This window comes from Oryctolagus cuniculus, chromosome 4 (genome assembly GCF_964237555.1).
Source record: "Oryctolagus cuniculus chromosome 4, mOryCun1.1, whole genome shotgun sequence".
NCBI lineage: Eukaryota > Metazoa > Chordata > Mammalia > Lagomorpha > Leporidae > Oryctolagus > Oryctolagus cuniculus.
In genome coordinates this window covers 60956733-60982386 of record NC_091435.1, presented here as the reverse complement: position 1 = coordinate 60982386, position 25654 = coordinate 60956733, and the positions used below count along the sequence as shown (strand labels likewise).

Here is a 25654-nt window from a genome sequence, read left to right as displayed (position 1 = left end):
ATAGGATAATAGCATTTGTACACCATAGCACAGTTCCTGCTTATATTTTAGTGCCCATTTAACAACAGGAATATGCATTTCAATGTATTAGATCTTCAGCCCTTTACTTTCTCCCTCACTTCTCTGTAATTCTGTAAGGCAAATTTTAACACAGGAGAAGGCTGAGAGTTGTCCATTCAGAAGTCAAGGAGAGTGGGGAAAAAGGAGGAAGAAAGGTAGAATAAACCATTGTAGTCTGGGTTTGGGGTGTGTATTGATTTAGCTCTTGAAGTTTGGAGAGAAGAAGAAGAGAAACACAGGAGGATGTATATAATAGTAAGAAAAAAGAGAGGCAGAGAATTCTAGAATATTTTAACCTGTGAGGTGAGCACTGCAGCTCACCTCAGCTCTTTACTTTGGTTGGGATAGCCTGTGTGAGGGATGTGACTCACTTTCCCCCTCCACGCCCTCTCTCACTTGCCTCTCTCCCTTTTTGTATTTTAAGGATTTTCTTCTTTCCTCTTTTTGTAAGATTTATTTATTTGTTAGAAAGCAAGAGTTACAGAGAGCTGAGAAAGAGAGAGATCTTCCATCTGCTGATTCACTCCCCAAGTGGCTGCAAAGGTTGGAACTGGGCCAATCTGAAGCCAGGAGATACTTCCTGGTCTTTCACTTGGGTTCAGGGGCCCAATCACTTGAGCTATAGCAAAGAGCTGGATTGGAAGGGGAACAGCCAGGATTTGAACCGGTACCCTTTTGGGATGCCGGCACTCTAGGCAGTGGCTTTACCTGCTACGCCACAGCACCAGCCCATAAGTTTGTCTCTTTAACAATGGCTTGCTGCTGGTATTTTTTTCTGAAGGCTTTATCACGTAGGACATGGGCATCTTCATGTGTACCATTCTTTCAAACCTCCCCACTTCACTACAGAATGTGGTCTACAGCAATATTTTGTGAAACAGCTTGTCTCTCAAACAAATAAGAAAACGTGGTAAGACTTCACTCAAAATTTTTGTGAGGTCACACTTGTTTTTTTTAATTGGCCTTTTTACAATCTAATTTCCCAATAAGCACCATCATTGTCTACATTTATTTCTTCATAAACTCTCCATAATCTTTGGTAAATCTCTTAAAAACACATACTACCTCAGTCTTCCTTTTTGTCAGTGAAGTAATACCTCTTCTTTTTTGTTCACCAGAACAGTGAGAAGTAGCTAATGAGAGAAAAGCACACTGGAGACATAAAGATTATTATAAATGCTAGGTATTATTATGAGCTTGCTCAAATTACACCTTAGATGGCCGGGTGTAAAATGATCTGTAGTTCTTATCCATGGCCTAAACCTCTTAGCTTTTTTGGAGTCTCTTGCTTATTTATTTCTATGTATTATGAACAATGTTGGTTTCCCAAGGGTTTTTTTCCCCTCTGTTTTCTCTTAAGCTATTAGACTTCTGTTATCCTTTTTACTTATCTTCAACTCCACACTGTCTGATTATCTAAATAACTCCCCAATCACCCTCAGATTCTTTGTACTCTTCTTTCTCTGCTAACCTCACTTAAAAGAAAAAAGCCTGAATTAATGCTAAAATACACCTCTGTTCTCCTATATCTGAGCACTGAGCACTTGTATACAAAGTACCATATGACCCAAACTACTGTTCTCTTTAGCGTACCATTTCAAATCACAGCTGGCTCATCTGTAACCAGAGCTAGAGTTTTTGTGCTTGACCATTTCCCTCCTCCATTCCTGTCAATGGTTATTCCAGATCCCAATCTCTCTTAAGTTCCATGATCAAGCCCCATGACCTATGTCACAGCGGAGGACCTCGTTTACAGCTGTTCTGAAGCTAGTGAAGCATTCAACCCAGAGCCGCCTCAGTCTCCAAGCCCCAAACACACAAATTTGTTTGTACATAAACCTGAGCTCTTTTTCTTTTCCCAAGTAACTATGAAATCAATGGCTTCCCACTTTGTAAACCAATCCCTAAACCTGTGCCATCTGCAACCTGTCTCTGTTAGCTATCATACCTTGCCTTATGTCCGACTTCTGTGTTTTCAGTTTCTGCCTCTCAACTTGCTGTGTCCTCTGAACCTATAAATCAACTTGTCTTCTCTGTTTCTAACAAACTTTATTTTAATGCAACACCTCTTTCTAAGAATTATCTATCTTTCTGCTTTCTTTCTCATCCAAACATCTCAATAAGTTAATTTACATCTCTGTCTCTAGTTTGTCATGCATATAGCACCAATGATTCTTTCCCAGCACAACCCAGGAGAAATCACTCACCAAAGCTTCCTTATCACCATACTTATAAACAAATATTATTCTCAGGGCCAGCACTATGGCATAGCAGGTGAAGTCATCACCTGCAGTGTGGGCATCCCTTATGGGCATTGGTTTGAGTCCTGGCTGCTCCACTTCCGATCCAGCTTTCTGTTATGCCCTGGGAAAGCAGTAAAAGATGGCCCAAGTGAGTGGGCGCCTGAACCCAGGTGAAAAACCAAGAAGAAGCTCCTGGCTCCTGGCTTCAGGTCGGTGCAGCTCCAGCCATTGCAGCCATCTGAGGAGAGAACCAGCGGATGAAAGACTTCTCTCTCTCTCTCTCTCTCTCTCTCTCTCTCTCTGCCTCTCCTTCTCTCTGTGTATAACTCTGACTTTCAAATAAATAAAGTGATCTTTTAAAAAAATATCATTCTCTACCATTCCAGACTTTTCTGTTTGACGTGTTCTGTCTGCATTTCTAGAATCAAATAGAAACATATAAGCATTTCTAGCTAATAGGCTTCCTTCACACTTCATTCCCCAACTTAAATTTCTACATACCTTCAAGTCAATTCCATTCTGTCTCATACCTCCTGTGATCACTTAAAACTGTTTCTGAAGGCTGGGTTGTTGGACAAATGGAAAATTATCATGCTAAGGACAAGTTTGATGTACTAAATTTTACCTAAAAATTCCTCTACGAATATTTTTCTCCACAGATGACTACCACTGTCTATTTTAGATGTACATATCATTATGTGACTTTGTCCTACTAATAATCATGGATAATTTCAATGTATTAATGGGAAATTTCTTTGTCATACCATCTGGCACCATAAAAACAGTGAAAGGGACAGACACTGTGTTTCAGAGGGTTAAGCTGCTCCTTGTGACACCCGTCTCCCATCTCAGTGTGCCAGGTCCAGTCCTGGCTGTTCCACTTCCAAATGAGCTTCCTATTAATACACCTAGGAAGACAGCAGAAGACGGCCCAAGTACTCAGACCCTTGGTATCCATTTGGGACGCCAAGGTGGAGTTACTGGCTCTTGGCTTTTATGGCCAATTGGAGAGTGAACCATACAAAGGAAAACTCTCTCTCTGTTTATGTCTCTTCCGTATCTCTCTGACGCTCTGCCTTTCAAATAAATCAATAAATTTTTAAAATTTTGGACACAGTAAAACATAAAAGTTACCACTCTACTTCCTTCTCATATCTTCAACGATAGCTTTGTTCTGCCCCCAGATTTTTCCTCAAGTATAAGTTTTTGATTTTATTTTATTATTTCCTCTATTTTTCCTGCCTAGTTGTTTGATGGACTATTTCAGAGAAAATAAGGGTAAGCAATGGATCACAAACACTGAAGTAATTTCTGAATTATCTTTCTAATGAATTTACATATTAGCTATGTGGTAAGGAGATACCGGGCTTCAGAGCTAACAGTTGTAGAAACTAGAGAGAGTTCATTTCAATGACAAAACCTTGGATATAACTCATCCTGTAAACAAAGGCCCAGTAGCCACAAAAAGGCCCTTTATGAAGTAAATAATGATTGATAGGATCAGGATCTGAATTTAAAGATTAATACTGTACTTCCCTTGAGTGATATCAAATTAAGAGATGCAAAATCATAAAAAAAATCTATTTCTTGAATTTAATAGCTGTAGTGAGGTCATTTAAACTTTCAATTTCAATTTTAGATTTTAAGACTTCCTCCAGCAGCAAAGACACCAGCACCATTCACTACCAGCAGACTCATAATATTTTAGGCAATTAAAATACTGGATTGTATAAATACAGACATTGCCTCTTGTATTATCACATATCTCCCAAGGTGAGCTCTTGGATTTCATTTTATTTGTTGCTTTAGAGTGGAAAATCACCTGTAAATTCATTAATCCTTGTCAAATACAGAAGTCTAAAAATAAATGGAGGTGAATTAAATTTTAGCAAACATTTCAATCATAAAACTCAACTAGAATTATTTGTCAGGATGCAATCTATTTCTAAACATTTTATAATACTCTAACTTGGCAAAGTCTAAGAAATAAGTTTGAGATAAGGAGAATTCTTAGACTCAAGGATCACTTTTGTCAATCTATTGGTAACATTAAAACATTTTGGATCCTTATTCCAGGATTGAAGATCTTTAAGGTATCAGGGCATTTTAGTACCTTGAACTTTCAGTGGCATTTAGAGCCTCTCTCAGAAGGAAGTGGAGTGGTGACTTTTATGTTTTACTGTTTCCAAAGGCTTTCAGGATGTCATACGATAAGAGCTCAACAAATCCTTGAGCTTTCAAGCACTTTGTGTCTGCCTTATAACATTTAAGTATATGAGGCTTTAGTCATTAAATATCTCCCAATATTTATCAGCCATTAATTTGCTTTCTGTATTTGTCCTTCTGAAAACACTGCAATATCTTTAGGATGCCTATTTTCATCTTCTGTTCTGTGCTGACTTTCTTCTGCTGTCGGAGTTATTAGTGAGGGTTTAGCTTTTATTATGAAATAATGAAGCAGACACAGGTACTAGAAGGGTTCATAAAGGCTCAATCAAGACAAATTAGCAGGCAGGTTTTCCTGGTGAATTTCTGAAAGAATATAAGAAAATGGCACCATTCTCGTGAGATGAATTTAACATTTTACTCTAAAAATTTGCCCTCAGGATTGGTTATGTTTCAGATTTTGTACTTTTGCATTTTTGCCAGTTAACTTAAACAACAACCACACATTAGATTAATCTTAATATAACTAGGCTAAAACAATATTTAAATGATTTTAAAAGACGATGGTTTTAAAAAAATGAAAGACAGGAGCCATCCTTTCATGATAATTAGTTTAACTTGAAACAAATGACAATGAACTGATTTTAGTTGTTTTTAACATGACAAATGTTAGATAGTCTCTTCCCTGAGTTATTTTGTAGATTGAAACCTCTCTGAAAAAGATCGTAATGCCTTTAAATCGGACATAAAAAAAAAAAAAAAAAACGCAAAGCTCCCGGCCTGTACTCCTGACCTTACAAGGTTTTGGGAAGTGTGCGGAGGTAAGCTTTTTCCTGAGGTGTCATCGCTTCTGCGGATAGAAAGGGGAGCAGTTGCCAAGTGACGTTTTCATTCCCATGGTCGGGCCTGATGTCTGGAAAAAGAGTCATGCTCCATTTGGTAATTCCAGTGTTTCTTCCTCTTCCTGTAAATACAGGGTATAAGAGTAGGGAACACTCATTCACAAAAAAGGAATAGAAATATGTATCCCATGGGAAGGAGCCATTTATAGAACTGTCTAAAAATACATATTTGGGCAAGTCAGATGATATTTTGCAATATTACTGCAATGACCATTAAGTCTGCTACTGGCTTTGAAGCAGGAGGCGTTCTGAAGTACTAAGAAAATGGGATTGCCAAAGAGATAAATTGTTATATGGCCAGTCTCTTCGTATCTGGTTCAGATTGGCTCCCCCAAGCAGAACTTATGGATATCTATGAAATTAAACAAGTAATAGTCTACTTAGGATTCCTCACTGATGACATTATGCTCATAACATAGGATTACAAGTTATAGTCATCTTAATTTAGTATATAATTTTATGACTTATTTAATAGGTCATAAAAGTAACTGGGAAGGGAAAACTGAGATATTGCATGAGGAATCCAGGTCGTAGAACTTATCAGGCACAGTTAACTGGAAAACTGACCATTCCTGGGCTCTGATTGCTGACCTGGGGCATGGAGAGGTTTTCATCACAGTTAAGTGGGTCCCTGAGAAAATGAGCACAGGATGTAGAACAAGAGTCACAGACAATAGACAGAGTCTTAGTTTCCACAGCCCTACTCTCAACACACACACACACACATGCACACACTGAATCGTCTTGAACAAATTCTAAAATCTTTAAACCTGAAGTTTAAAATCAATAATGAGAACAAAATAATCCCTAAGGCTTTGTTATTATTACTGTTTTGGCCCTAGGTTCTGATTTGCTGTTATATTATCTTTGGCTCTCTCAATTGTAAAGGAAGACAGAATTTTGCTTGTGTTCAAGAGAAAGATTTTCAGGTTCAATCAAGTCAATATTTGAACCAAAAGTTTAGCAGAATTTTATTATCTAAATTTAACCACTAGACCTTCTGGCTTGTGTATATTTTTAGCTATGTGTCATACAGGAAGCCTCATGCCCCATCCTCCAGAGAGAACCTACAGCAAGGCTGAGGGTCAAAACGCAAGTGGCTGAGGTCGGTGTCTTCCTGATATGATAGTGTCTGCATCAGAGAGTGACTTCTCTCCAGCGACAAGGGTCAGGTAGCAACTTGTCTCTTTACTCCCCTTTTGCTGTATGGTCCCCAAGACCACCCTGCAATACATCCAACCATGTGTGCTTTTCTTTACTGAAGTATTGCGGAAATGTCAGATGATAACAAAGGAAGAGAAAAGCTAAAGCTTTATGGTAAATAGTATACTTTCAGTTTCCAAAGAGAAAGCACAACAAAAATTTAAATTTTCACAAGGGAGTCCACTCATAGACACCACCCCAAACACTTCTTAAACTTATCCTTATGCACACCTCTCTCCCATAATGACATTAATGCTAATCTTCTAGTGCTTTCTTTAGCAAAATCTCTCTTGGCTAATCACACACACACACACACACACACACACTTTTTCCGGGAAATTTTCTCCCTCCCAATTTCCTGGTTATATTCTTCTTCCACAGTGCATTTTCCCAAAAATGAGTCATGAATTCTGAATTCTTGAAGAGAAGGAATTCTAACCATGTTCTGAAGAAATCTTAACTAACTTCTATAATGAACTTCCTTTCAGAAGAAGAAAAAAACATGACCCCATTCCAATTTAAAGCCCTTACCTTGGTCCTAGGACAGAAAATGGAGAGAAGATCATGTTCAGAGGAGAGATGTTATCCTGCCTCTTCCCACTGTCCTGGTCGTTTGGAGGTGTCTGGATTATGTGCATGAAAGAGAAGATGGTATTCAAAAGTAGGCCAAGGAAAGAGGAGCTTAGTAAAATCTAGCATTAGCAATAAAATACAGAAGCCAAGTAAACCATCATACAAGCCAAACCAAGTCCTGATTGCAAAGTTAACCACAGCGAGTAACTTTGCTGGAATGTACAAGTGTTTCCAGTGGTCTAGTGGTGAGGGAGAAAGAACTGTGCCTAAATTTTACCAGATCTGATTTCTAGTTTTGGAATAGGTTTCCTGGGGGGATAGAATCTAATTATCCTGGGAGTCTTGTTCTTAATTTGTGTGTTGGTTATGTGTGTATGCTCAAGATGAAAATCTCACTTACTTGCACTCAAGTGCATTTCTTAGTATGTATACCAGATTTGATTAGTGTTTATAGCCCTTGTCTATACTCCTGAGGAACAGGGATCTTTCTGCTACTATTTGTTGGATTATTTGCTTACTGGAGGATTAAGCTTCTGATTATAAAGTAAACTGAAAGTATGCCATTGAAAAAATCAAGAGGGAAAAAAATGGGGCCAGTGTTGTAGCATAGCAGGTAAAGCTACCACCTGTGATGCTGGCATCCCATATGGGCACAGGTTCATGTCCTGGCTGTTCCACTTCTAATCCAGCTCCCTACTAACATGCCTAGGAAAGCAGCAGAGGAAAACCCAAGTACTTGGGCCCCAGTATCAAAGTGGAAGGCCCAGAAGAAGCTCCTGGCTCCTGAATTCTATCTGGCCCAGCCCTGGCTGTTGTGGCCATTTGGGGAGTGAACCAATGAATGAAAGATCTCTCTCTTTCTCCCTCTCTCTTTCTTTCTCTGTCTCTCCCTCCCTCCCTCTCTCTCTGTGACTCTGCCTTTCAAATACATGAAATATATCTGTAGAAAATTGTACATTTGGAAAATATGAAATCTGTTCCCTTTATGTAAATAAATTAATTTAAAAATCTGATTATAAAGTAAAATAGAAAAATTTAAATGATTAAAAAAAACAATCTCATGGTCTTATTTCCCTGGAATATCTCCTACCATTTCACTCCAATTCCAACATTTAGTAGCTCTGGGAGGCAGCAAGTGATGGATTATGTGATTGGCTCCTTGTCACCCAGATGGGAGGCCTGTATTGAATTCTTTGCTTCTACCTTGCCATTGTAGACATTTATGGGGTGAGCTAGTAGAGTTCTCTCTGTCTGTCTTCTGTGTTTCTGTCTCTCAAATAAATGAAATAAATAAAATATTTTTACGAATAGATTTCTAATTTGTATCTAATAAAGGTAGACTCAAAATTTATTACCTCTGAAAATAAAACACTTTTATTAAAATGTGTAGATATTGGGTATTATATTTGGAGACATTTTAGATCTGCAAAGCAGGCACGTAGTGCATTAACTGCCTCCTATCTAGCTGCACATAGAGATCAGGAGGGCTACATTTGTTCAACAACCTTGAACATGTTGATATTAGTCATTAGAGGGGGAAAAGACATTGATCAATGTAAGTCAGACTCCCCCCATCACACTAATAATATAAACCACTACTTTTTCCAAGGACAGGAATGAATGAGAGGTCAGGAAAGGTGGATGGTCTATTTGTAAAACGTTGGGAAGCGTGAAAGGATGTTTTCCCTTTAAATGACAATGAGCTTGATAACTTTTATTAGATTAACCTGAATTCACACCATGAACTGAATGTTAATTGTATAAGTTATGACCCTATTTAATTATGGATCCTATCTAATGATTTTCAGAGTGTTGTTATTTGTTTCTTTCCTAAATTTGTGGAAGATTCCTACCTTGACTTATTTAACAAACCTAAAGTTCATATTTTGTGACAGATTCTTTGAATACAAAAGTACCCTTGAACAAAGCAAGATATTTGAGAAGATCCACAGGTGAGTTAACTATTTTAATAAACTATGTGAAGACTGGCAAGAGAGGAAAGTGGAGAGAAGCTTCACAGAGATGGTGGTACTTACATGGAGAGGCTGCTGGGGATGCTGCATCGTGTGCTGGAGGGCCCAGGTGTGAGTCCAGGCTCTGCTCCTGACCCCAGCTTCCTGCCGACGTCACCCTAGAAGGTAGCAGGTGGTCCTTCATAAATTTCTATGCTTGGCCAGCGCCGCGGCTCACTAGGCTAATCCTCCGCCTTGCGGCGCTGGCACACGGGGTTCTAGTCCCGGTTGGGGCGTCGGATTCTGTCCCAGTTGCCCCTCTTCCAGGCCAGCTCTCTGCTGTGGCCAGGGAGTGCAGTGGAGGATGGCCCAAGTGCTTGGGCCCTGCACCCCATGGGAGACCAGGAGAAGCACCTGGCTCCTGCCATCTGATCAGCACCGGCTGCAGCGGCCACTGGGGGGTGAACCAACGGAAAAAGGAAGACCTTTCTCTCTGTCTCTCTCTCTCTCACTGTCCACTCTGCCTGTCAAAAAAAAAAAAAAAAAAAAAAACTTCTATGCCTGTTACCCATGTGGCAGACCAAAACTGAGTTCTTGGCTTCGGCCATTGTAAACATTTGGGAGTGAATCAATGGATGGTAACTCATTCTGTCTCTCTCAAATACATTTAAGAGAAAAAAAGGAAAGAAGAAAGAAAAAAAAGAAAGAAAAAATAGAAAGAAACAAAGCAAGCAGAGAGAGAGAGAGGAAGGAGGGAGGGAGGGAGGGAGGAAGGAGGGAGGGAGGGAGGGAGGAAAGGAAGGAACAAAGAGTACTGGAAGATGCATAGCAGCTGAACTGGCAGCGGAAGCAATACACCCAAAAGTGTAGAAACGCTCCTCCACTGCAGGACGTTTCCAGTAAGGCATGTGGTTTGCATGGAATGTGAGGCACATGGGAAAGGTGAATTCCTTCATCTGCCTTACTTACCACTTAGCCACTTCCTTCCCAGGACAGCACTTCACACTTGTGTACAAGTTACTCTTCAAACCCTCCTTCACCTTCAAGACAAAGATGAAAACAAAAACAGAGCTACCCTATTCCTTAATGTCTTCCCTTACTTCCACCAGAAAGAAAATGTATTCTAAGGCTATGGTTTATTTCTTGATAGCCTTTTCCTTGAAGTCTACTTTCCAGAGAAAGATCCTTTCTTCACACATCTGCACTCTGAGACTGACTTTTGGACACATTTGAATCTGGAAAGCAGGCGTGTAGGCCATTACCTTCCTCACATCCAGTTGCACCCAGAGCTCAGGAGAAAAGGCCACATACTCTCAACAACATTTCTACCTTTTTGTATTTACAGAAAGTTTTTCCATATGCATATTTTAAATTTTTACTGTTGTACTAATTCCTTGGGGATTTTGGAAAAGTTCACTTCTAGACACACTTACGCAATTACACTGCAAACTCCATGAAATCAAAACAGCAATGGTCTCATTCGGGAAAGCCTATGTCATGAAAATACTCTACCAGAGATTTCACTACATATATGGAAAATAGGACAAAATTTGATCAAGGAAAATTAGGCAAGTGTCAGCTGATTTAGAGCCTTGAACCCTTCATAAAGAAGACCTTTGGAGGAAGCAATCCCGTCACATCTGTGCCTTGAAGATATGAAGACTAATTATTAAACCATGTGATACTCAAGGAAATAAATTATGAGAATCCTAAAACTGGATTAATAGAATAAAAGGATGGATTTAGCAGTAATCTAGAGTTCAGATTGATAGGAGGACGTTCAGAAGATGGAGTAAGTGAGGATAGTAAAGGGATGAGATTACTAAGGTTAGAAACTCATTAGTTAAAAGGGTTGTTGGGGCAGGGAGTGGGGAAAAATCCTGAATTTAATGTTGGACATTTTTAGCATGAGGCCTCTAAGGGACAATGAGATCACAGGCCTTTGGAATATTTTCAAAGCTAATAAAAATGTTCCTTTAGGAGAGGATCTGATTTTTTTCAAAACTGACAAAATTGTCTTAGAAGTAAAACTGTGATATAAAATGTATTTGGTGTGCAAATGCTCTTTCCTTGCTGTTTTTCTTTTCAAGAAGTGTGATTGTAAGTCAGTTATTTGTGTGGTTTTCTATAATTTCACTATAACATGCTACTTTTAGCCCATGCTGAGGCAACTTGGTGTAAACTAAAGAGCAGTGAAAGATGGAAATGCTTAGGCAATCAAAAATAAGTTTTAGGAAGACTGGGATCAGAAAATAAAAGGAAAATATTATTAGCAGAAATATAAACTATTTCATTAAAACCTCTACTTTCTTCTAATTTGCTTGATCTATTTTTGTTTTGTCAAATTTTAGGTAATGTTTCCAATGAAACATTGTTTTTTGATGCTTCAATGTGTATTCACAGTGAGATATAATTTCCTTAGTTAAGATTCATCTCCTCTTTGCAGACTCTAAAGTAAGAAAACTTTGCATAATAGAAGAGCTATGTTTTTTTAATTATATAAATACAAAAAATAGCTAATCTCTTAAAGTTTATGAATAGCCTATTCTCATGAGATATTATTCTGAAGAATTATCTGAAAATTACTCAGAATATTAAATTGCAATTATCTGGATAGCTAAAGATGGAGTCTTTAGCAGCTGCATATGCTCTAGCTCTCTTGGTTCATGTATTCAAGGTCGTCAGTTGCTCCAGGGAAGCTACTCACACCCAGTAAATAAAATTATGCTTCAGTTTTGTTTCTTTTTTTTTTTCTTCAGATTGGGCAATGGTTAACATTCAAAGAATCCTCTGTTTTGACATCACAAGAGAGGAATGAAGTGAAGCTTATCTAAATGCCCAATAATAAAAAATGGGAAATAAATAGAGGATGGATATACAAAAGAGGATTCTGACAAAATTTTAAATTCCTAAATAATAACTTCTAAGACTAGAAAAAAAATTTTCCCCAAAGAAGAGAACAAATAACTACCTTCTATTTTTTTTACCCATTTTAAAGATAATTGGGCATTTAGATAAATTTCAATTCATCCCTCTATTGATAAAATTTCCTGTATTATTCCATAAAACAATGTTGTAGTCTCTTAAACAATTTCTGTAAACACAGTAGGAGCTGAAAATGGCAAATAATTTAGTCTTTATTCACAGGTTCAATGTAAAATAATTATTTGGATGTCAAATGACAAACATTAGTGGAAGCAGTAAATTTTCTATTAAATATCATTTCATAAAGGCACATGGATAGATATGCGCTTTTAACTAAGCTTTAACAGAAATAATCATACATAATAACATAGTAAAAATAGCAAATAGAAGAAAGAGATTTAAATAAAAATTAAATCTCCCTCCCATCCAGCCTTTCGGACCTGTCCATCTTCTCCCTCTTCCTTAGTGCATTCAAAAGGAAATACTGCTATCAGTTATTACATTTCATATGTTCTACTCAGAAAACGATCTAAATATATGAGACTATATGGCCATCCATCTATCTATCCATTCACCTATCTCCTTTTTAACACAAATATGAACACATCCTAATCCTATTTGGTAGTTTGTTTTCACTTATTGTACCTTGAACATTGTTCCACACGAATGAGTAAAGAACTACCATTGTTTTTCTTTTCCATGAAACAAACATGCTGTTCCATTGTATGAATGAGGCATAGTTTTAGAAACAGCTTTTACCTAAATACTATACAAGGTTTATTAGGAACAATACTGGCCTTTGAAGCCCCAAGAATAGAAAATTCTACCTGCCTCAAGGTCAGTCTCAATCCCATTCCACTTCTCCAGAGAATTTCATATGTAAAGGAAAATTTCCCAAAACATGGAGGGGTCTCAGATGCTGTGCCCTACCTCAGGGAGTCTTACTCTTGAGACTACAACTCTTCAAACACCTAGATCTTTGACATGTGAAAGGGAAGAAGTCAGTTTACAGAAGGATATTTCCTCCCTCTTCACCCTTAATCTGTCCTTTCAAAATATTTTGTGCTGTACATATGTTAACTTGATAATTTGTCTTCATAAAAGTAGCAATAAAATATAGAGCTTTAAAAGGCTCGCAAGGTCAGAGAAAATTCCTGATCAGAGTAAGTTCCTGTGTGACCACTCACACAAGTCACAGATACCATCTGTAGGCCTGTTGTTAATGGTCTGGAATGCTTGAGTCAGGAAGTGAATTCCTCAGATAAATATTCTGTGGGGATTTCATATGTCCTTCTCAGCTTCTTATTTGAAGATCATCAGCAGAAGTTGCTTACATAGAAGAATTTAGGGAAGGAATTGCTCTCAAAGTTTACTCTGTTCATAGGCTTGTATGTCATGAATCCACAAAGTCAACACCCACTATCAGAGCTCACAGACTAGGGTAAATAGCACAGTGTAGAGTTCTTCTCTTCTCCAACTGCTTCTGAAGCGTCTCACAAGCTGCCATCTGAAGATCTGGGCTCTACCGTGGAAGCCGAGAGGAAGATGTAGCCCACTCCCCTCAATTAGTGATCTTGGGAGTCTTTGCAGGACTTTGTGTTTCTCAGAAAATGCTTTCCACTTAATTCCACTTAATCTCTACTCAGAAGGTTAATCATTTAACAGCATTTTAACTGAAAATCTCGCCAAAACTTCCTAGTGTGTACTCTATTTTGGAGGATTACAGATGGAGAAAAAGAATTTATTGTATCTGCCAGCATGCTTTATTTTGGAGAAAAGGATATCCCTAATCCGAACATGAATTCAGTATCCTTCATGCCTGAAATGTGTTCTCTTCTCATTAACACAACCTGCCTGTTATGTGCTACTGCATGTTAATTCTATAAAACGTCAATGCTACTTGGTCTTACAGTGAAGACCACTCAGTTTAAGCCAAAGACAATGTCTTTCCAAAGTCTGCATTCTGCCTGTAGTACTTCCTGTCCACAGTTTTACTGCAGGTAGAAATTTCCCATGATGTCCAGCAACTCATCCAGAATTGTCTGTTGCCCTACTGCACCAACTGGAATGAGCGTCTATGGGAGCCTGCTATGTCCAGTAGGCACTATGCATTGGGCCACCTATGCATGAGACACTTTTCTACAGCAATGTGTGTAGCTATCTGAATCTTACCAGCTTCTTCCCGTGTGAAAACATTAGTCTTTTCCTGAAGCTTGATGAACACTTTCTTTTTCTTTCTTTCTTTCTTTCTTTTTTTTTTTTTTTTTTTTTTGATAGGCAGAGTGGATAGTGAGAGAGACAGAGAGAAAGGTCTTCCTTTTGCCGTTGGTTCACCCTCCAATGGCCGCCGCGGCTGGCACACCACGCTGATCCGAAGCCAGGAGCCAGGTGCTTCTCCTGGTCTCCCATGGGGTGCAGGGCCCAAGCACTAGGGCCATCCTCCACTGCACTCCCTGGCCACAGCAGAGACCTGGCCTGGAAGAGGGGCAACTGGGACAGAATCCGGCGCCCTGACTGGGACTAGAACCCGGTGTGCCGGGGCCGCAAGGCGGAGGATTAGCCTAGTGAGCAGTGGCACCGGCCTGATGAACACTTTCTTAATGCCTTACATTGTCCTTGTTGTGCTTCACTCCTTAATCTACCTGAGATATCAAAATTTAAGAGGAAATTCTTTATCATAACTAAATCTTCCTTTTCCAACCATGAAGTTGTATCCTAGGCTGGCAGCATTTCAGTCAATGAAGGTGCATTCTCAAATTTTTGATACCCTAAGACAGGACTCATGAGCCTATGCTTTCTGCAAGAATACTTTTGATTCTTGCCAATCAGTACTTGCACTACACTATAATTGACTGTCAAAAACTGCATCCTATTCTCCATTATAGTTCGATGCCTAGCATATTGCCTGGCATGTAAAGATATTCCATATGGTTTATTTATCTAATGAGTAAATAGATCAAAGTTGGAGCTGGAAGAGAAAGAACATATATGGGAATATGTGAGCAGACAGAGAGCTATAGAGATGTGGCATAGTCACCAAGATAATTTCTCCAAAAGTATGTTTGTATTAGAAGTTAGTCTGACACATAACTGAGTAAACCTTCTGTAAAGTCGCCTGTATGTGACCATGTGGTAAGTAGTAATTCAGTGACATTGATTCTGAACTAGAAAACAGGATATTTTTTGAGAGAAAAATGTGTTAGAAAGAACAGTTGGAGAAGGAATAAAAATGTACTTTATGACAGATTGTTTCACAGGCATTAACATGCAATATGGCAAAATGATATTTAAAGAATGTATCATCCTATGTGCTGTGTGTGTTTGTGAGTTTCTTTTCAAACTAATGGCTCTCCTGAAAAAAAATAATATAATGATAAGTGGGAAATGATGATTAAAAATGCATGAAAAACTCAAACAAATAACATCACAATCAAAAAATATGTGAGGTAAAATGAAAGGGAACCACTTCAAAATGTAAACAGTATATTTGGTGAGAGAATTAAGGGTCACATTTTCATACATTTTAGCATTTTTAAAATTTTATTTGACAAGTATATATTTCATTAATCATTTACAAACCTTTTTCTTGCACTGATTAGTTTTATGAACATAGAATATAGTTCTCATAGCAACTGAATAGGTTACAAGTATATTTCTTCGGGTAAACATAACCATAACCATTGACTATTTCAATACAAGGTTATAGAATCTAAAAGATTGCTAATACCAAAAACCAAACACATTTTCATGTCCTTAAAAAGACCTAATTATTATTGCAAAGAATATGCGTTGTTTGAAAATACTTGAAGGCAGAGGCTTGCATTTTTTCATTTGTGTATTACAAATGCTTCAAGAACCTGGAATACCAAAATATGCTGAATAAGTGTGCAATCATATAGATATTTACATACGTGTAACACAGACACACATACTGCTAACAGCATGTGTGAGTCCAACACTAGTTCTGAAAACAGAGAAAGTATACAGATGCAGGTTAATCGGACAAATAAACTATCATAAGCCCATACCCATATTCAGAGTGGTGGGTATATCTATGGGCATGTTTATGCTTATTCCTGTATTCAGGAACTAAATATATTATAAAATATGTCAGATTTCTCTACTTTTACTAAAAACGTTAAGGGCACTGGAATTTTCAGTAATACCAAAACTTTTACATTTTAAATTACAGCCATAATATAGATGCTTTAAATCAAATTCTAAATATTTGTATAAAAGGAGTAGCTGTTGGTTTTGATCACTATTTCATAAAATCACAGATAATGTAATTTTAAGCAAGTATCAATTGAAAGATCGCCTAACTTATAGCAACAGAATACTGCTCACCAGCAAAATTACTAGAACACCAATTACAAGAATGTCCTTCCTTTTAATTAGTTTTAATCATTGAATTTCCATTATGAACATTTATTTGAAGAAAAAACCTTAAAATTTAATAGGTTCTGTAATGATTCCTCTGGCTTCAATAATTAAGTTTCAAACCCACAAAAATTAATGGAGTTTCATAAAAGAACTTTATAGAAGCTAGTGTTTTCAAAATGTATAGATAATGTAATGTTGTTAAAATTTATTTTAGACACAATAAGAAAATATGTGAATATAAATATATACTAAGAAACCCATAGAAAAATCAGAATTTTGGGGCAGTCACTGTGGCGTAACAAGTTAAGCCTCTGCCTGCAGCACTAGCACCCCATACAGGCACTAGTTTGATTCCTGACTGCTCCACTTCTGATCCAACTCCCTACTAATGTGCCTGGGAAAGCAGTGGAAGATGGCGAAAGTGCTTGGGCCTCTATACCCACGTGGGAGACCCAGAAGAAACTCCTGGCTCCTGGCTTCGGATTGGCCCAGCTCCAGAGGTTGTAGCCATTTGAGGAATGAACCAGTGTCTGTAACTCTGCCTCTCAAATAAATAATAAATAAATCTTTTAAAAAAGTAAAAGAGAAAAATCAGAATTTTCCTTTTAGTTAGTATGACAAATATGATATGAATTTTAATGTAACTTTTATAAAAATTTGAATGCCGGACTAGTAAATGACAAATGCATTTCAAACTGTTAGCCTCTTAGCACACTACAAGTTTGTTTCCTACTCTACAAGTCTGATTCTGGTGTTTATTTGCATGACATGGGTGGCTTTTCTCCGTGTGATGATTCAAGGACCTCCATGTCACTTTATCATTTAAGATCTTGGAATTTCTCTACACATATTTGGCAAATCAGGAGAAAAGGGCATAGAGAAAACATTTTATAAATATATATATTTCTATCATATGAAGAGATATGAACCAAATTCAATCAAAAGGCTATTTTCTCTATGCACCAAGACTTCTGATTCAGATAATTTTAACCTAGAGAATTTCACAATTTCCATCACTCTGTACTAGATATAAGCAAATGAAGAGTTTACTCCCTACTTGATGAATGAGCAGACTACTTTTGGTAATTTAAAAACATCTATTGGAATAACTAAAAACTTCCAAAAAATGCTGGAGTTACAACTTGTAACAATACTAGTTAGAAAACACTTAAGAGAATACACACATAACAACAACAAAATTATTTATCTTTTCTATTCTTACACATTGCCATCTTTCATTCTGTAATTGATGTTATCAGCCAAATTAAATGTTTCCATTTATACTGCTTGTAATTGTATAGAGTGCTGAACCGGTTAGATTGGCATTGGATTGTATTCAGAAAACAACACTGCCAGTAGGAGCTAAATCAGACAGGCTGCCATTTCCCCATGTAACAGTTCTCTGAGAAAGCCATGCAGACTGCTGCAGCAGCTTCATGAGGACATCAGTTCTCAAGGCCCCATGGTTCCTGTCCCCACCATCTTGAACATACAACTGTTATCCTCGTAGTTGTAAGATTGATCCTATATCACTAGTCTTCACATAGGCATAAAGCAGTGTAGTATGCAAATGGAAAAACACTTTGTCTTAGCAAATTCTACACTTTTAGGTAGGAAGGAACATCCAACTTGGGCCTTGCTCCTACATTTCACTATCTCAGTTTGATCAGATAATTGACTGCCTCACACAAAAATCAGAGTTCTTGAAATAAAACAGGGTTAACCTAGTAATGATGTATTTCATTTTATAGAACTACTTCTAACATTTTGGAACTTCTTTGTAAGTTTTACTTTTTATAGTTAAGTCAAAAGGATACAGCAAAAGATTCTGAATGAGAATAACTTATTCTCTGACATCCAGATAGTTTCAACTATACTACAAAGTTGCCCTTTAATATAGCATATGTTTTGCATAATAATTTATTGCCATTTTTAAACTTTACTGAAAAATCTAATTTAATTCAGATACCATTTTGATTAATTAAAAGTTCTGGCCCAGTGAAAAGTTAATTTTCATTTCTGAATGAAATACTCTGTCAATCCTGAAACGGGTTTTAGTGCTTTGACTAGCATGTTTAAAATTTTATTGAAATATTTTATATATGCTAAGCTGTATGCTTTGAAGAATTACTGTAGTTCTTAGTAACACTTAGTATGGTTCTGATTGCTGATATTCACTGTACCCAAATGTTCACAACGTAATGAATTAGCATTAAAATATAAAAGGCATACACACACACACGTATATAATCTTATTATTCCATTTTCATTTTTCTTTCACTTGATGTTTCATGTTTTATTCCAGGAAATCAGAACAATTTAGTCTTTTATCTCAGAGAACCATTATGGCTGTACTTTGAAAGAAAAAAGTATAAATTCTACTGTGAAAATCTGGAGAGCAATACTGGTTAAAGCTTTGCTGGACTGAATCTAGAAATTAATGAAAAGGTACAGTTTTGAGATGATCCCTAAATTTAGAGTGTATTCAACCAGGCTTGATGCTATTATCACATATTTCAGTTAATTGAAACATACCTAGGCATACCGCAAGCCCAATATAATCACTCCTTACACATGGTTAAGGAATTGGGCCTTCACATGCGCTCACCTCTGGGTTCTTGATTTAGTCTTAAAGGAGGTTGTGGGGCTCCATGGGATGGCCGGCCATGGAGCCCCCATGTCAAGGTCGGTCTGATAGCTGCTGCTGTGTCTTTTTCACAAGGCAGATGTTGCTAGTTTCGGTTAGGGCAATGCTTTCCAACGGTCGGGACTTTCCAGAGGAACTGAGCCTGTCTCGTAAACAACAAGATGGCGCTGAGGACTATGCCGTGAGCCTGCCTGCTGTGTGACACCTCATCTGATTGGCCCGAGGATGTGTGCACACTACATGATCAAGCAGCTGATTGGAGTGTTCCGTGCATGGACTTGAGCTTGCTTGTAATTGGCTAGATTTTGTATATAAGCCATGTGCTGAGGAAGGAGGGGGCTTTTTTTTATCTCCTCTCTTCCTCCCTCCATTCTTTCTCTGTCGCTGTTATTTTCTTATTAAAAGTCTACTGAAGACCGATAAGCTGTGAGCAGTGTCGTTCCTTTGCGGGCAAGGGAGCGACAGAGGTTTCCTTGGGCAACTACGGAAATACAGAGAAAAAAAAGGAAGAATTTATTTGATCAGTAACACGTAGTGCTTCATTTTTTAGTTTATGGACTGAGAATTACTTATTCCTTGAGAATATACAAATGGACAATAACTAGCTCTAGGAGGCTAAAATAAATTTTGTTCATATTTGATTATTCTTAAAAATTAGGAAAAATGTGTTTTCATCCCATCTTCAGTTTCAATTATTTGTCAATCTTATCAAAAACTTCACCTTATAACTAGTATTTAGCAATATTCATTTGCTTGAGTAAGCTAGAACTATGAAACATTTAAAATTTGCTCATTTTCATCAACTTAAACTCACCCTGGTTTTGATAAGTTGCTCTAAATATAGACTAAAATATGTATTCATTTGTTAGTTTTCTACATCTATTTACATGAGCAACAGTAGGAAGATAACAGTATTATTTATTAAGCGTTTTCAATATGTCAAGCCCTATGTTAATTATATGAATTACCTCATTTAATACTCATTGCTATTCATGCAGTAAGTACCATTTTTGAGATTATGAAATCAAGGCTAGAACCAAACCTTGATCAAAGCCACAGCACACAAAAAAAACAGAGTCAGGATTTAAACACATGCAGAAAACCAATACAGCTTCCATCTAATTAATCTAATTCAATAATAAAATTTGTATTAGGTCAAGAGAGATGAGTGTTGAGAAACGTGGCTAGTGATTTCTAAATGTTCTCCATCTTGCTGATCTATTAGTATCAGGAAAAACAAGAGACTAAACAGAATGATCATGACAGGGAGAAGAGTGATTATTTCTTGAATCATAAAGATGAAAGAGATAATACTTTCACCAATTATTTGATATTTTAATCGGGCTTTACACTGAGATGCCATATTCTTTTTTCTAAATTTAAAATATTTTTATTATTTACAACTTTTTTAACAATTTTTTTAATTTATTTGAAAGACAGAATTACAGAGAGAAATAGAGACAGAGAGAGAGAGGTCTTCCATCCGCTGGTTCACTCCCCAGTTGGCCACAACGGCCAGAGCTGAGCTGATCCAAAGTCAGAAGCTGGGAGCTTCTTCCGGGTCTCCCATGTGGGTTTAAAAGTACAAGGACTTGACCCATCTTCTACTGCTATCACAGGCCAGAGAGCTGGATTGGAAGTGGAGTAGCCAGGACTAGAATCGGCACACATATGGGATGGCAGTGCCTTAGGCCAGGGCTTTTTTTAAAAAAAAAACTTTTATTTAATAAATATAAATTTTGAAAGTACAACTTTTGGATTATAGCAGCTTTTCCCCCCATAACCTCCCTGCCACCCACAACCGTCCCATCTCCCAATCTCTCTCCCATCCCATTCACATCAAGATTCATTTTCAATTATCTTTATATACAGAAGATAAATTTAGTATATACTAAGATTTCAACAGTTTGCACCCACACAGATACATAAAGTATAAAATACTGTTTGAGTAGTAGTTTTACCATTAATTTGCAGAGTACAACACATTAAGGACAGAGATCTCAGACTAGGGCTTTAACCCGCCACAGCAACGGCCCCAAGATACCCCTATTCTAACAAAAGTCAGGGAAGTGTGTATAACAAAAACTCTTCAACAGCTATAAATGTGCATTAGCACTGTCAACAGCTTCTCTTAATCATGTGACTTTCAGAGCACTCTGGATTCTGCAGGCAGGATGTTAGCATAGGGAAAAGCATTAACTAGCACAGGGAGGGTGTTCATCAATTCTACAAACTAATGAGAAGTTATTTTTTGCTGATTCTCAAGTGTCCAAACATCACCCCACCAAATTCGAAGACTGTCCTAAAACACATACTATCTGGAAGTAGCCTTGGGTCTTATAAAGGGGTTGGGAGCACTGTAAGGGAATGTAGGGTCATTGAACTCTACCGCAAGTGGGCGGCTTCAGCTGGTACTGAGGCAGCTTATCTGCTGATAACTTTTGTTGTAGACCTTGGCCTAGGGAAACATTTAGTTTTGAAAGACTGGGTTGTTTTCCCATATCACTGAAAGGGTGAAAACCCAAAAGCTTTGTGTCTTGAGTTGTTTACCCAGACTAGGATCAGTGACATTAAGCTCAATCCCCTTTTGACTTACCTGCCTCGTCTCTGACTCCTAGTCCTCCAAATTGGTATTTACTGATCTGTGAATGTCACAACCCAACCAGTAGAATACAAAGCTGACTGACTACAGAAAGACTGGGAACTGCGTTCACATTTTATAGATGTAAAAGCCAGGGTACAGGGCACTATCAAAGGTGTGTGGTAAGATATTTTCCCAAAATAGCTTAAAATATTTGATTCTTCTTGTTTTTTGTTTTTGTGTTTTTTTTTTTTTTTTTGTCAATTTGGCAGGAAGTTAAAGTAAATAGAAATATAACAACTAGAAAAAAGTAACCTTAAAGCAGAATGAGAATGGAAACTTATTGAGTTACACATTGGAAATTACTGGGTTACTTTGCTTAAAAATTCCCTTGAATAGCATATTAAAAGATTAATGAATGAAGAGTAACTGAATTAATTTTAAGTTGAATTCATTTAATGATTGATTTTATGTAAGAATTGTTCATAAGATTCTCTTTCTATATTGCTTGGGAGACCAGAACAATAGTGTTCAGTAATGGTTGCACTCTCCAGTCTAGCAATCATTAGCCACAACCAGCATTCAAATGCAAATTTTAATGAATTAAAATCACGTAAAAGTTGAGATACAGTTCCTCAATAGCATGAGCTACCTTTCAGGTGTTCATTTGTCGCATGAGGTCCTGTCTGCCATACTGAAGAGCCAAGAAGCGAGATCATATCCATTTTTTGCCCAAAGCCCAATTGGAGTGGTATAGTGAAAACAGCATGGGATCTACACTCAGACAAACCTAGGTCTCTGTCTTCAGCTTTGACACCTCCAGCTGGTTTATTTATCTTAGGCACAATTTCAGTTTTTCATACAGAGATCACATTGTTCCACTTCATGTCATTATTGTTAGGACTAAACGTGACATTGTTAGGTCAGGGAAAGTCCAGTTTGAAAAACTGCATTATGAGACAGTCAGAGACACGGACTCTGGATTGAGAAGGACTTGGATTTGAACTCAAGTTTCATTTATGACTAGCTGTGTGATTTGGGAACACTGCCTAATTTTCTAAACATCAGTTCTTTTAGAAAGTTCTTGTGGCCTGCGCCGCGGCTCACTAGGCTAATCCTCCGCCTTGCGGCACCAGCACACTGGGTTCTAGTCCCGGTCGAGGTGCCGGATTCTGTCCTGGTTGCCCCTCTTCCAGGCCAGCTCTCTGCTGTGGCCAGGGAGTGCAGTGGAGGATGGCCCAAGTCCTTGGGCCCTGCACCCCATGGGAGACCAGGATAAGTACCTGGCTTCTGCCATCGGATCAGCGCGGTGCGCCGGCCGCGGCGGCCATTGGAGGGTGAACCAACAGCAAAGGAAGACCTTTCTGTCTCTCTCTCTCACTGTCCACTCTGCCTGTCAAAAAAATAAAAATAAATAAATAAATAAATAAGAAAGTTCTTGTAAGAATTAAAGAATTAGCTGAGACGACACAGAACAATATTTCACATAGTGCATAACCCCATGATGCAGGACCAGTGAAACTTTTCTGCCAAGGGCTATTAGGATATTTATAATAAAGTTCACAGGCCATGCAAAATTATCAGCTTAAAAATTAGCCTGGCATAGTTTTATTAAATTTGAAGTTCTGCCTGCAGTTGCCTTGGCAGGGCCAGAGGAAATGATTTCACAAGGCCTTATATGTACATTCCCTACTCCAGGTACAGTTAGCAAGTATCCCAAGGGAGAGTTTTCAGTCATTCCAAGGTAAATTTGTATGCTACAAAATAACTTCCATAAATTAAACCACAAATTCTGCCAAATATGGGAGTAATAATAATAGGAGCAATAATCACTGCTGCTGTTATTAAGGAATAAGATATTCTAGTATTTCAATTCAGCTGTTACAAAGTCAAGTCTTTTCCTCCAGACTTCACTGATCCTTGATGCTCTCAACAACACTTTTATCTCATGTTACCTTGGTGGCTTCACATTAAATGAGAATTAATAATTAAATGTCAAATTAATATTAGATTAAACTCAATAAGGTAAGACTTCTTTATTGTGCAATAACTATTTTTTGCCATATACTAAGGCATCTTAATATTAATGAGATGTCCACGCCTCAATTTTGAAAGATGACATTCACTCTTTTTTCGTGATCATAGAGTTAAATTTTAAAATGTTGCAAAGATGAAATAAATTGTTTTATTTTTAAACACTTTCATGTACACATATTACATTTACTCCACAGAAAGTATTATGATGATTTTCAACTTTGGAAGTTTTAAAACTTAAAAAGAAAGATTTCTTTGTACTGGTTGGTTTGTCATTTTACCACCATGATCTTTCATATCTATAGATTATTTAGGAATGGTATTTACACTTTATATTCCCTACTTCAATATTCTAACTTTAATTTACAAATCTTTTATATTTTATATATGTGCATTCTACTACTCACACTGAAATAAGCGTAAAAGCGTATTCACACACATAGCTTGGAGCAATAAAGTATATAAAATATAATGTGAAAAAGTAAATATCTGTCTATTAAAAATTTAATCCTCACATGGATTATGTAGAATGAGTATTTAAAATGGAAGATTAACACTGCTTTAAAAATTCACATTGGCCTACTGTTTAGGATGGAAATTTGGATGCTCACATCCCATATCAGAGTGCTTGGATTTGAATTTGGTTCTGCAATCAATTCCACCTTCCTGCTAAAGTACACTGGGAGACAACAGGTAAGGGTTCAGTTAGTTGGTTCCTTGGCACTCATGCAAGAGATCCATATTTCAATCACAGCTTCTGGCTTCTATCAGCGGTTGAAGGAATTTGAGGAGTGAACCAATGGATGGGCGTTCTCTCTGCCAGTCTCTCTGATTGTTTGTCTCTCTTTCTGTCTCTCAAATGAGTAAATATTTTTTAAAATATAGAAGGGTGTTATTATAAAGTATGTATAGTATTTATAGAGTATATGTTATAGTCATTAAAAATAATGCTTTTCTTTATTTAAGGCTAGTATGGTTTTCTTTTCCAGAAAAAAAAAATCTGTGGTGTTAGCAATTCAAAATTACAGTTTCTAATTTGACCAATCAGGAATTGAATATAATAAATTATTTTACTATAAATTTGCTACTGCTTCAAAGTAATGAGAACAAGTTGAGATGGAAGAGAACTATTGCAGAAGACAACTATTTGTTTTTAATTTAGATAAATTTTATCTTTCTGCAGGCTTTGATCAGTTTATAAATTCCATGTCATCTTCAGGTACAGAAAAGTATAAATTTTTAACAAGTGTTTATAGTCATCATTATGCAATCATAATTTTAAAATTCTGCTCTCATTATTTTGTCAGTTTAGAAAAAATGAAGTATACTAAAAGGCAAAGGAGGCAGGCTTCACAAAACTTTATTTTTAGCTGCCCTTTCAAAAAAGGATATGGAAAAATATATGATACTTAAGAAAATATTTATCCTTCATAGATAAAAACTACATAGGAAAAATAAAGAAAGCAATTCATTTAATATAGCTATCTAATGTATATCATTTGTGGCCAAAGCCCTGATGTTAAACACTATAGTCTACACAATGATAAATAAGAAAGAATTCCAGACCTGAGAAGATAGTCTAGAAAAAGAAGTAGAATATGAGTTCAACTAACTATGAAGTGAAAATTTTGCAGGGGTTCATATGAGGAAGGAATGCCTGGTTGGAAAAATAAAGAAAGATTGTGAAGGCAATAGAATTTGTTGCTGAAGAACAGGAGTTTAGGGGAAAAGTATTTCAGAGAAAGTCCTGGATGTGAAAAATGCAAGGCTTGCATTGCATACCCCAAATATTTCATTTTGGTGGAATATAAAATGTGAACAGGAAAATAGAGGTAATAGAGAAAATGTTCATTGAGTCAAGAGTCTAGAGAATTTGAATGCTGGATACCATATTAAATAATCGTGGATAACAGGAGCAACAGAAGCAGTGCTTTTCGAAGAGCAAGAGAAAGACTGATACGAAAAGGGATTTGGCTTTCCATGCC

The 25654-nt window shown here is 37.2% G+C and overlaps 1 long non-coding RNA gene across 1 annotated transcript; it reads right to left on the bottom strand.

The window, feature by feature from the left end:
- Nucleotides 1–4121: 4121 nt before the first annotated feature.
- On the bottom strand, nucleotides 4122–9618 carry LOC127482951 (uncharacterized). Its single transcript, XR_007908917.2, has 3 exons — nucleotides 9184–9618; nucleotides 7106–7197; nucleotides 4122–5433 (listed from the first exon to the last, which is right to left on the bottom strand). It is a non-coding gene; the product is annotated as an uncharacterized lncRNA (long non-coding RNA).
- Nucleotides 9619–25654: the final 16036 nt, after the last annotated feature.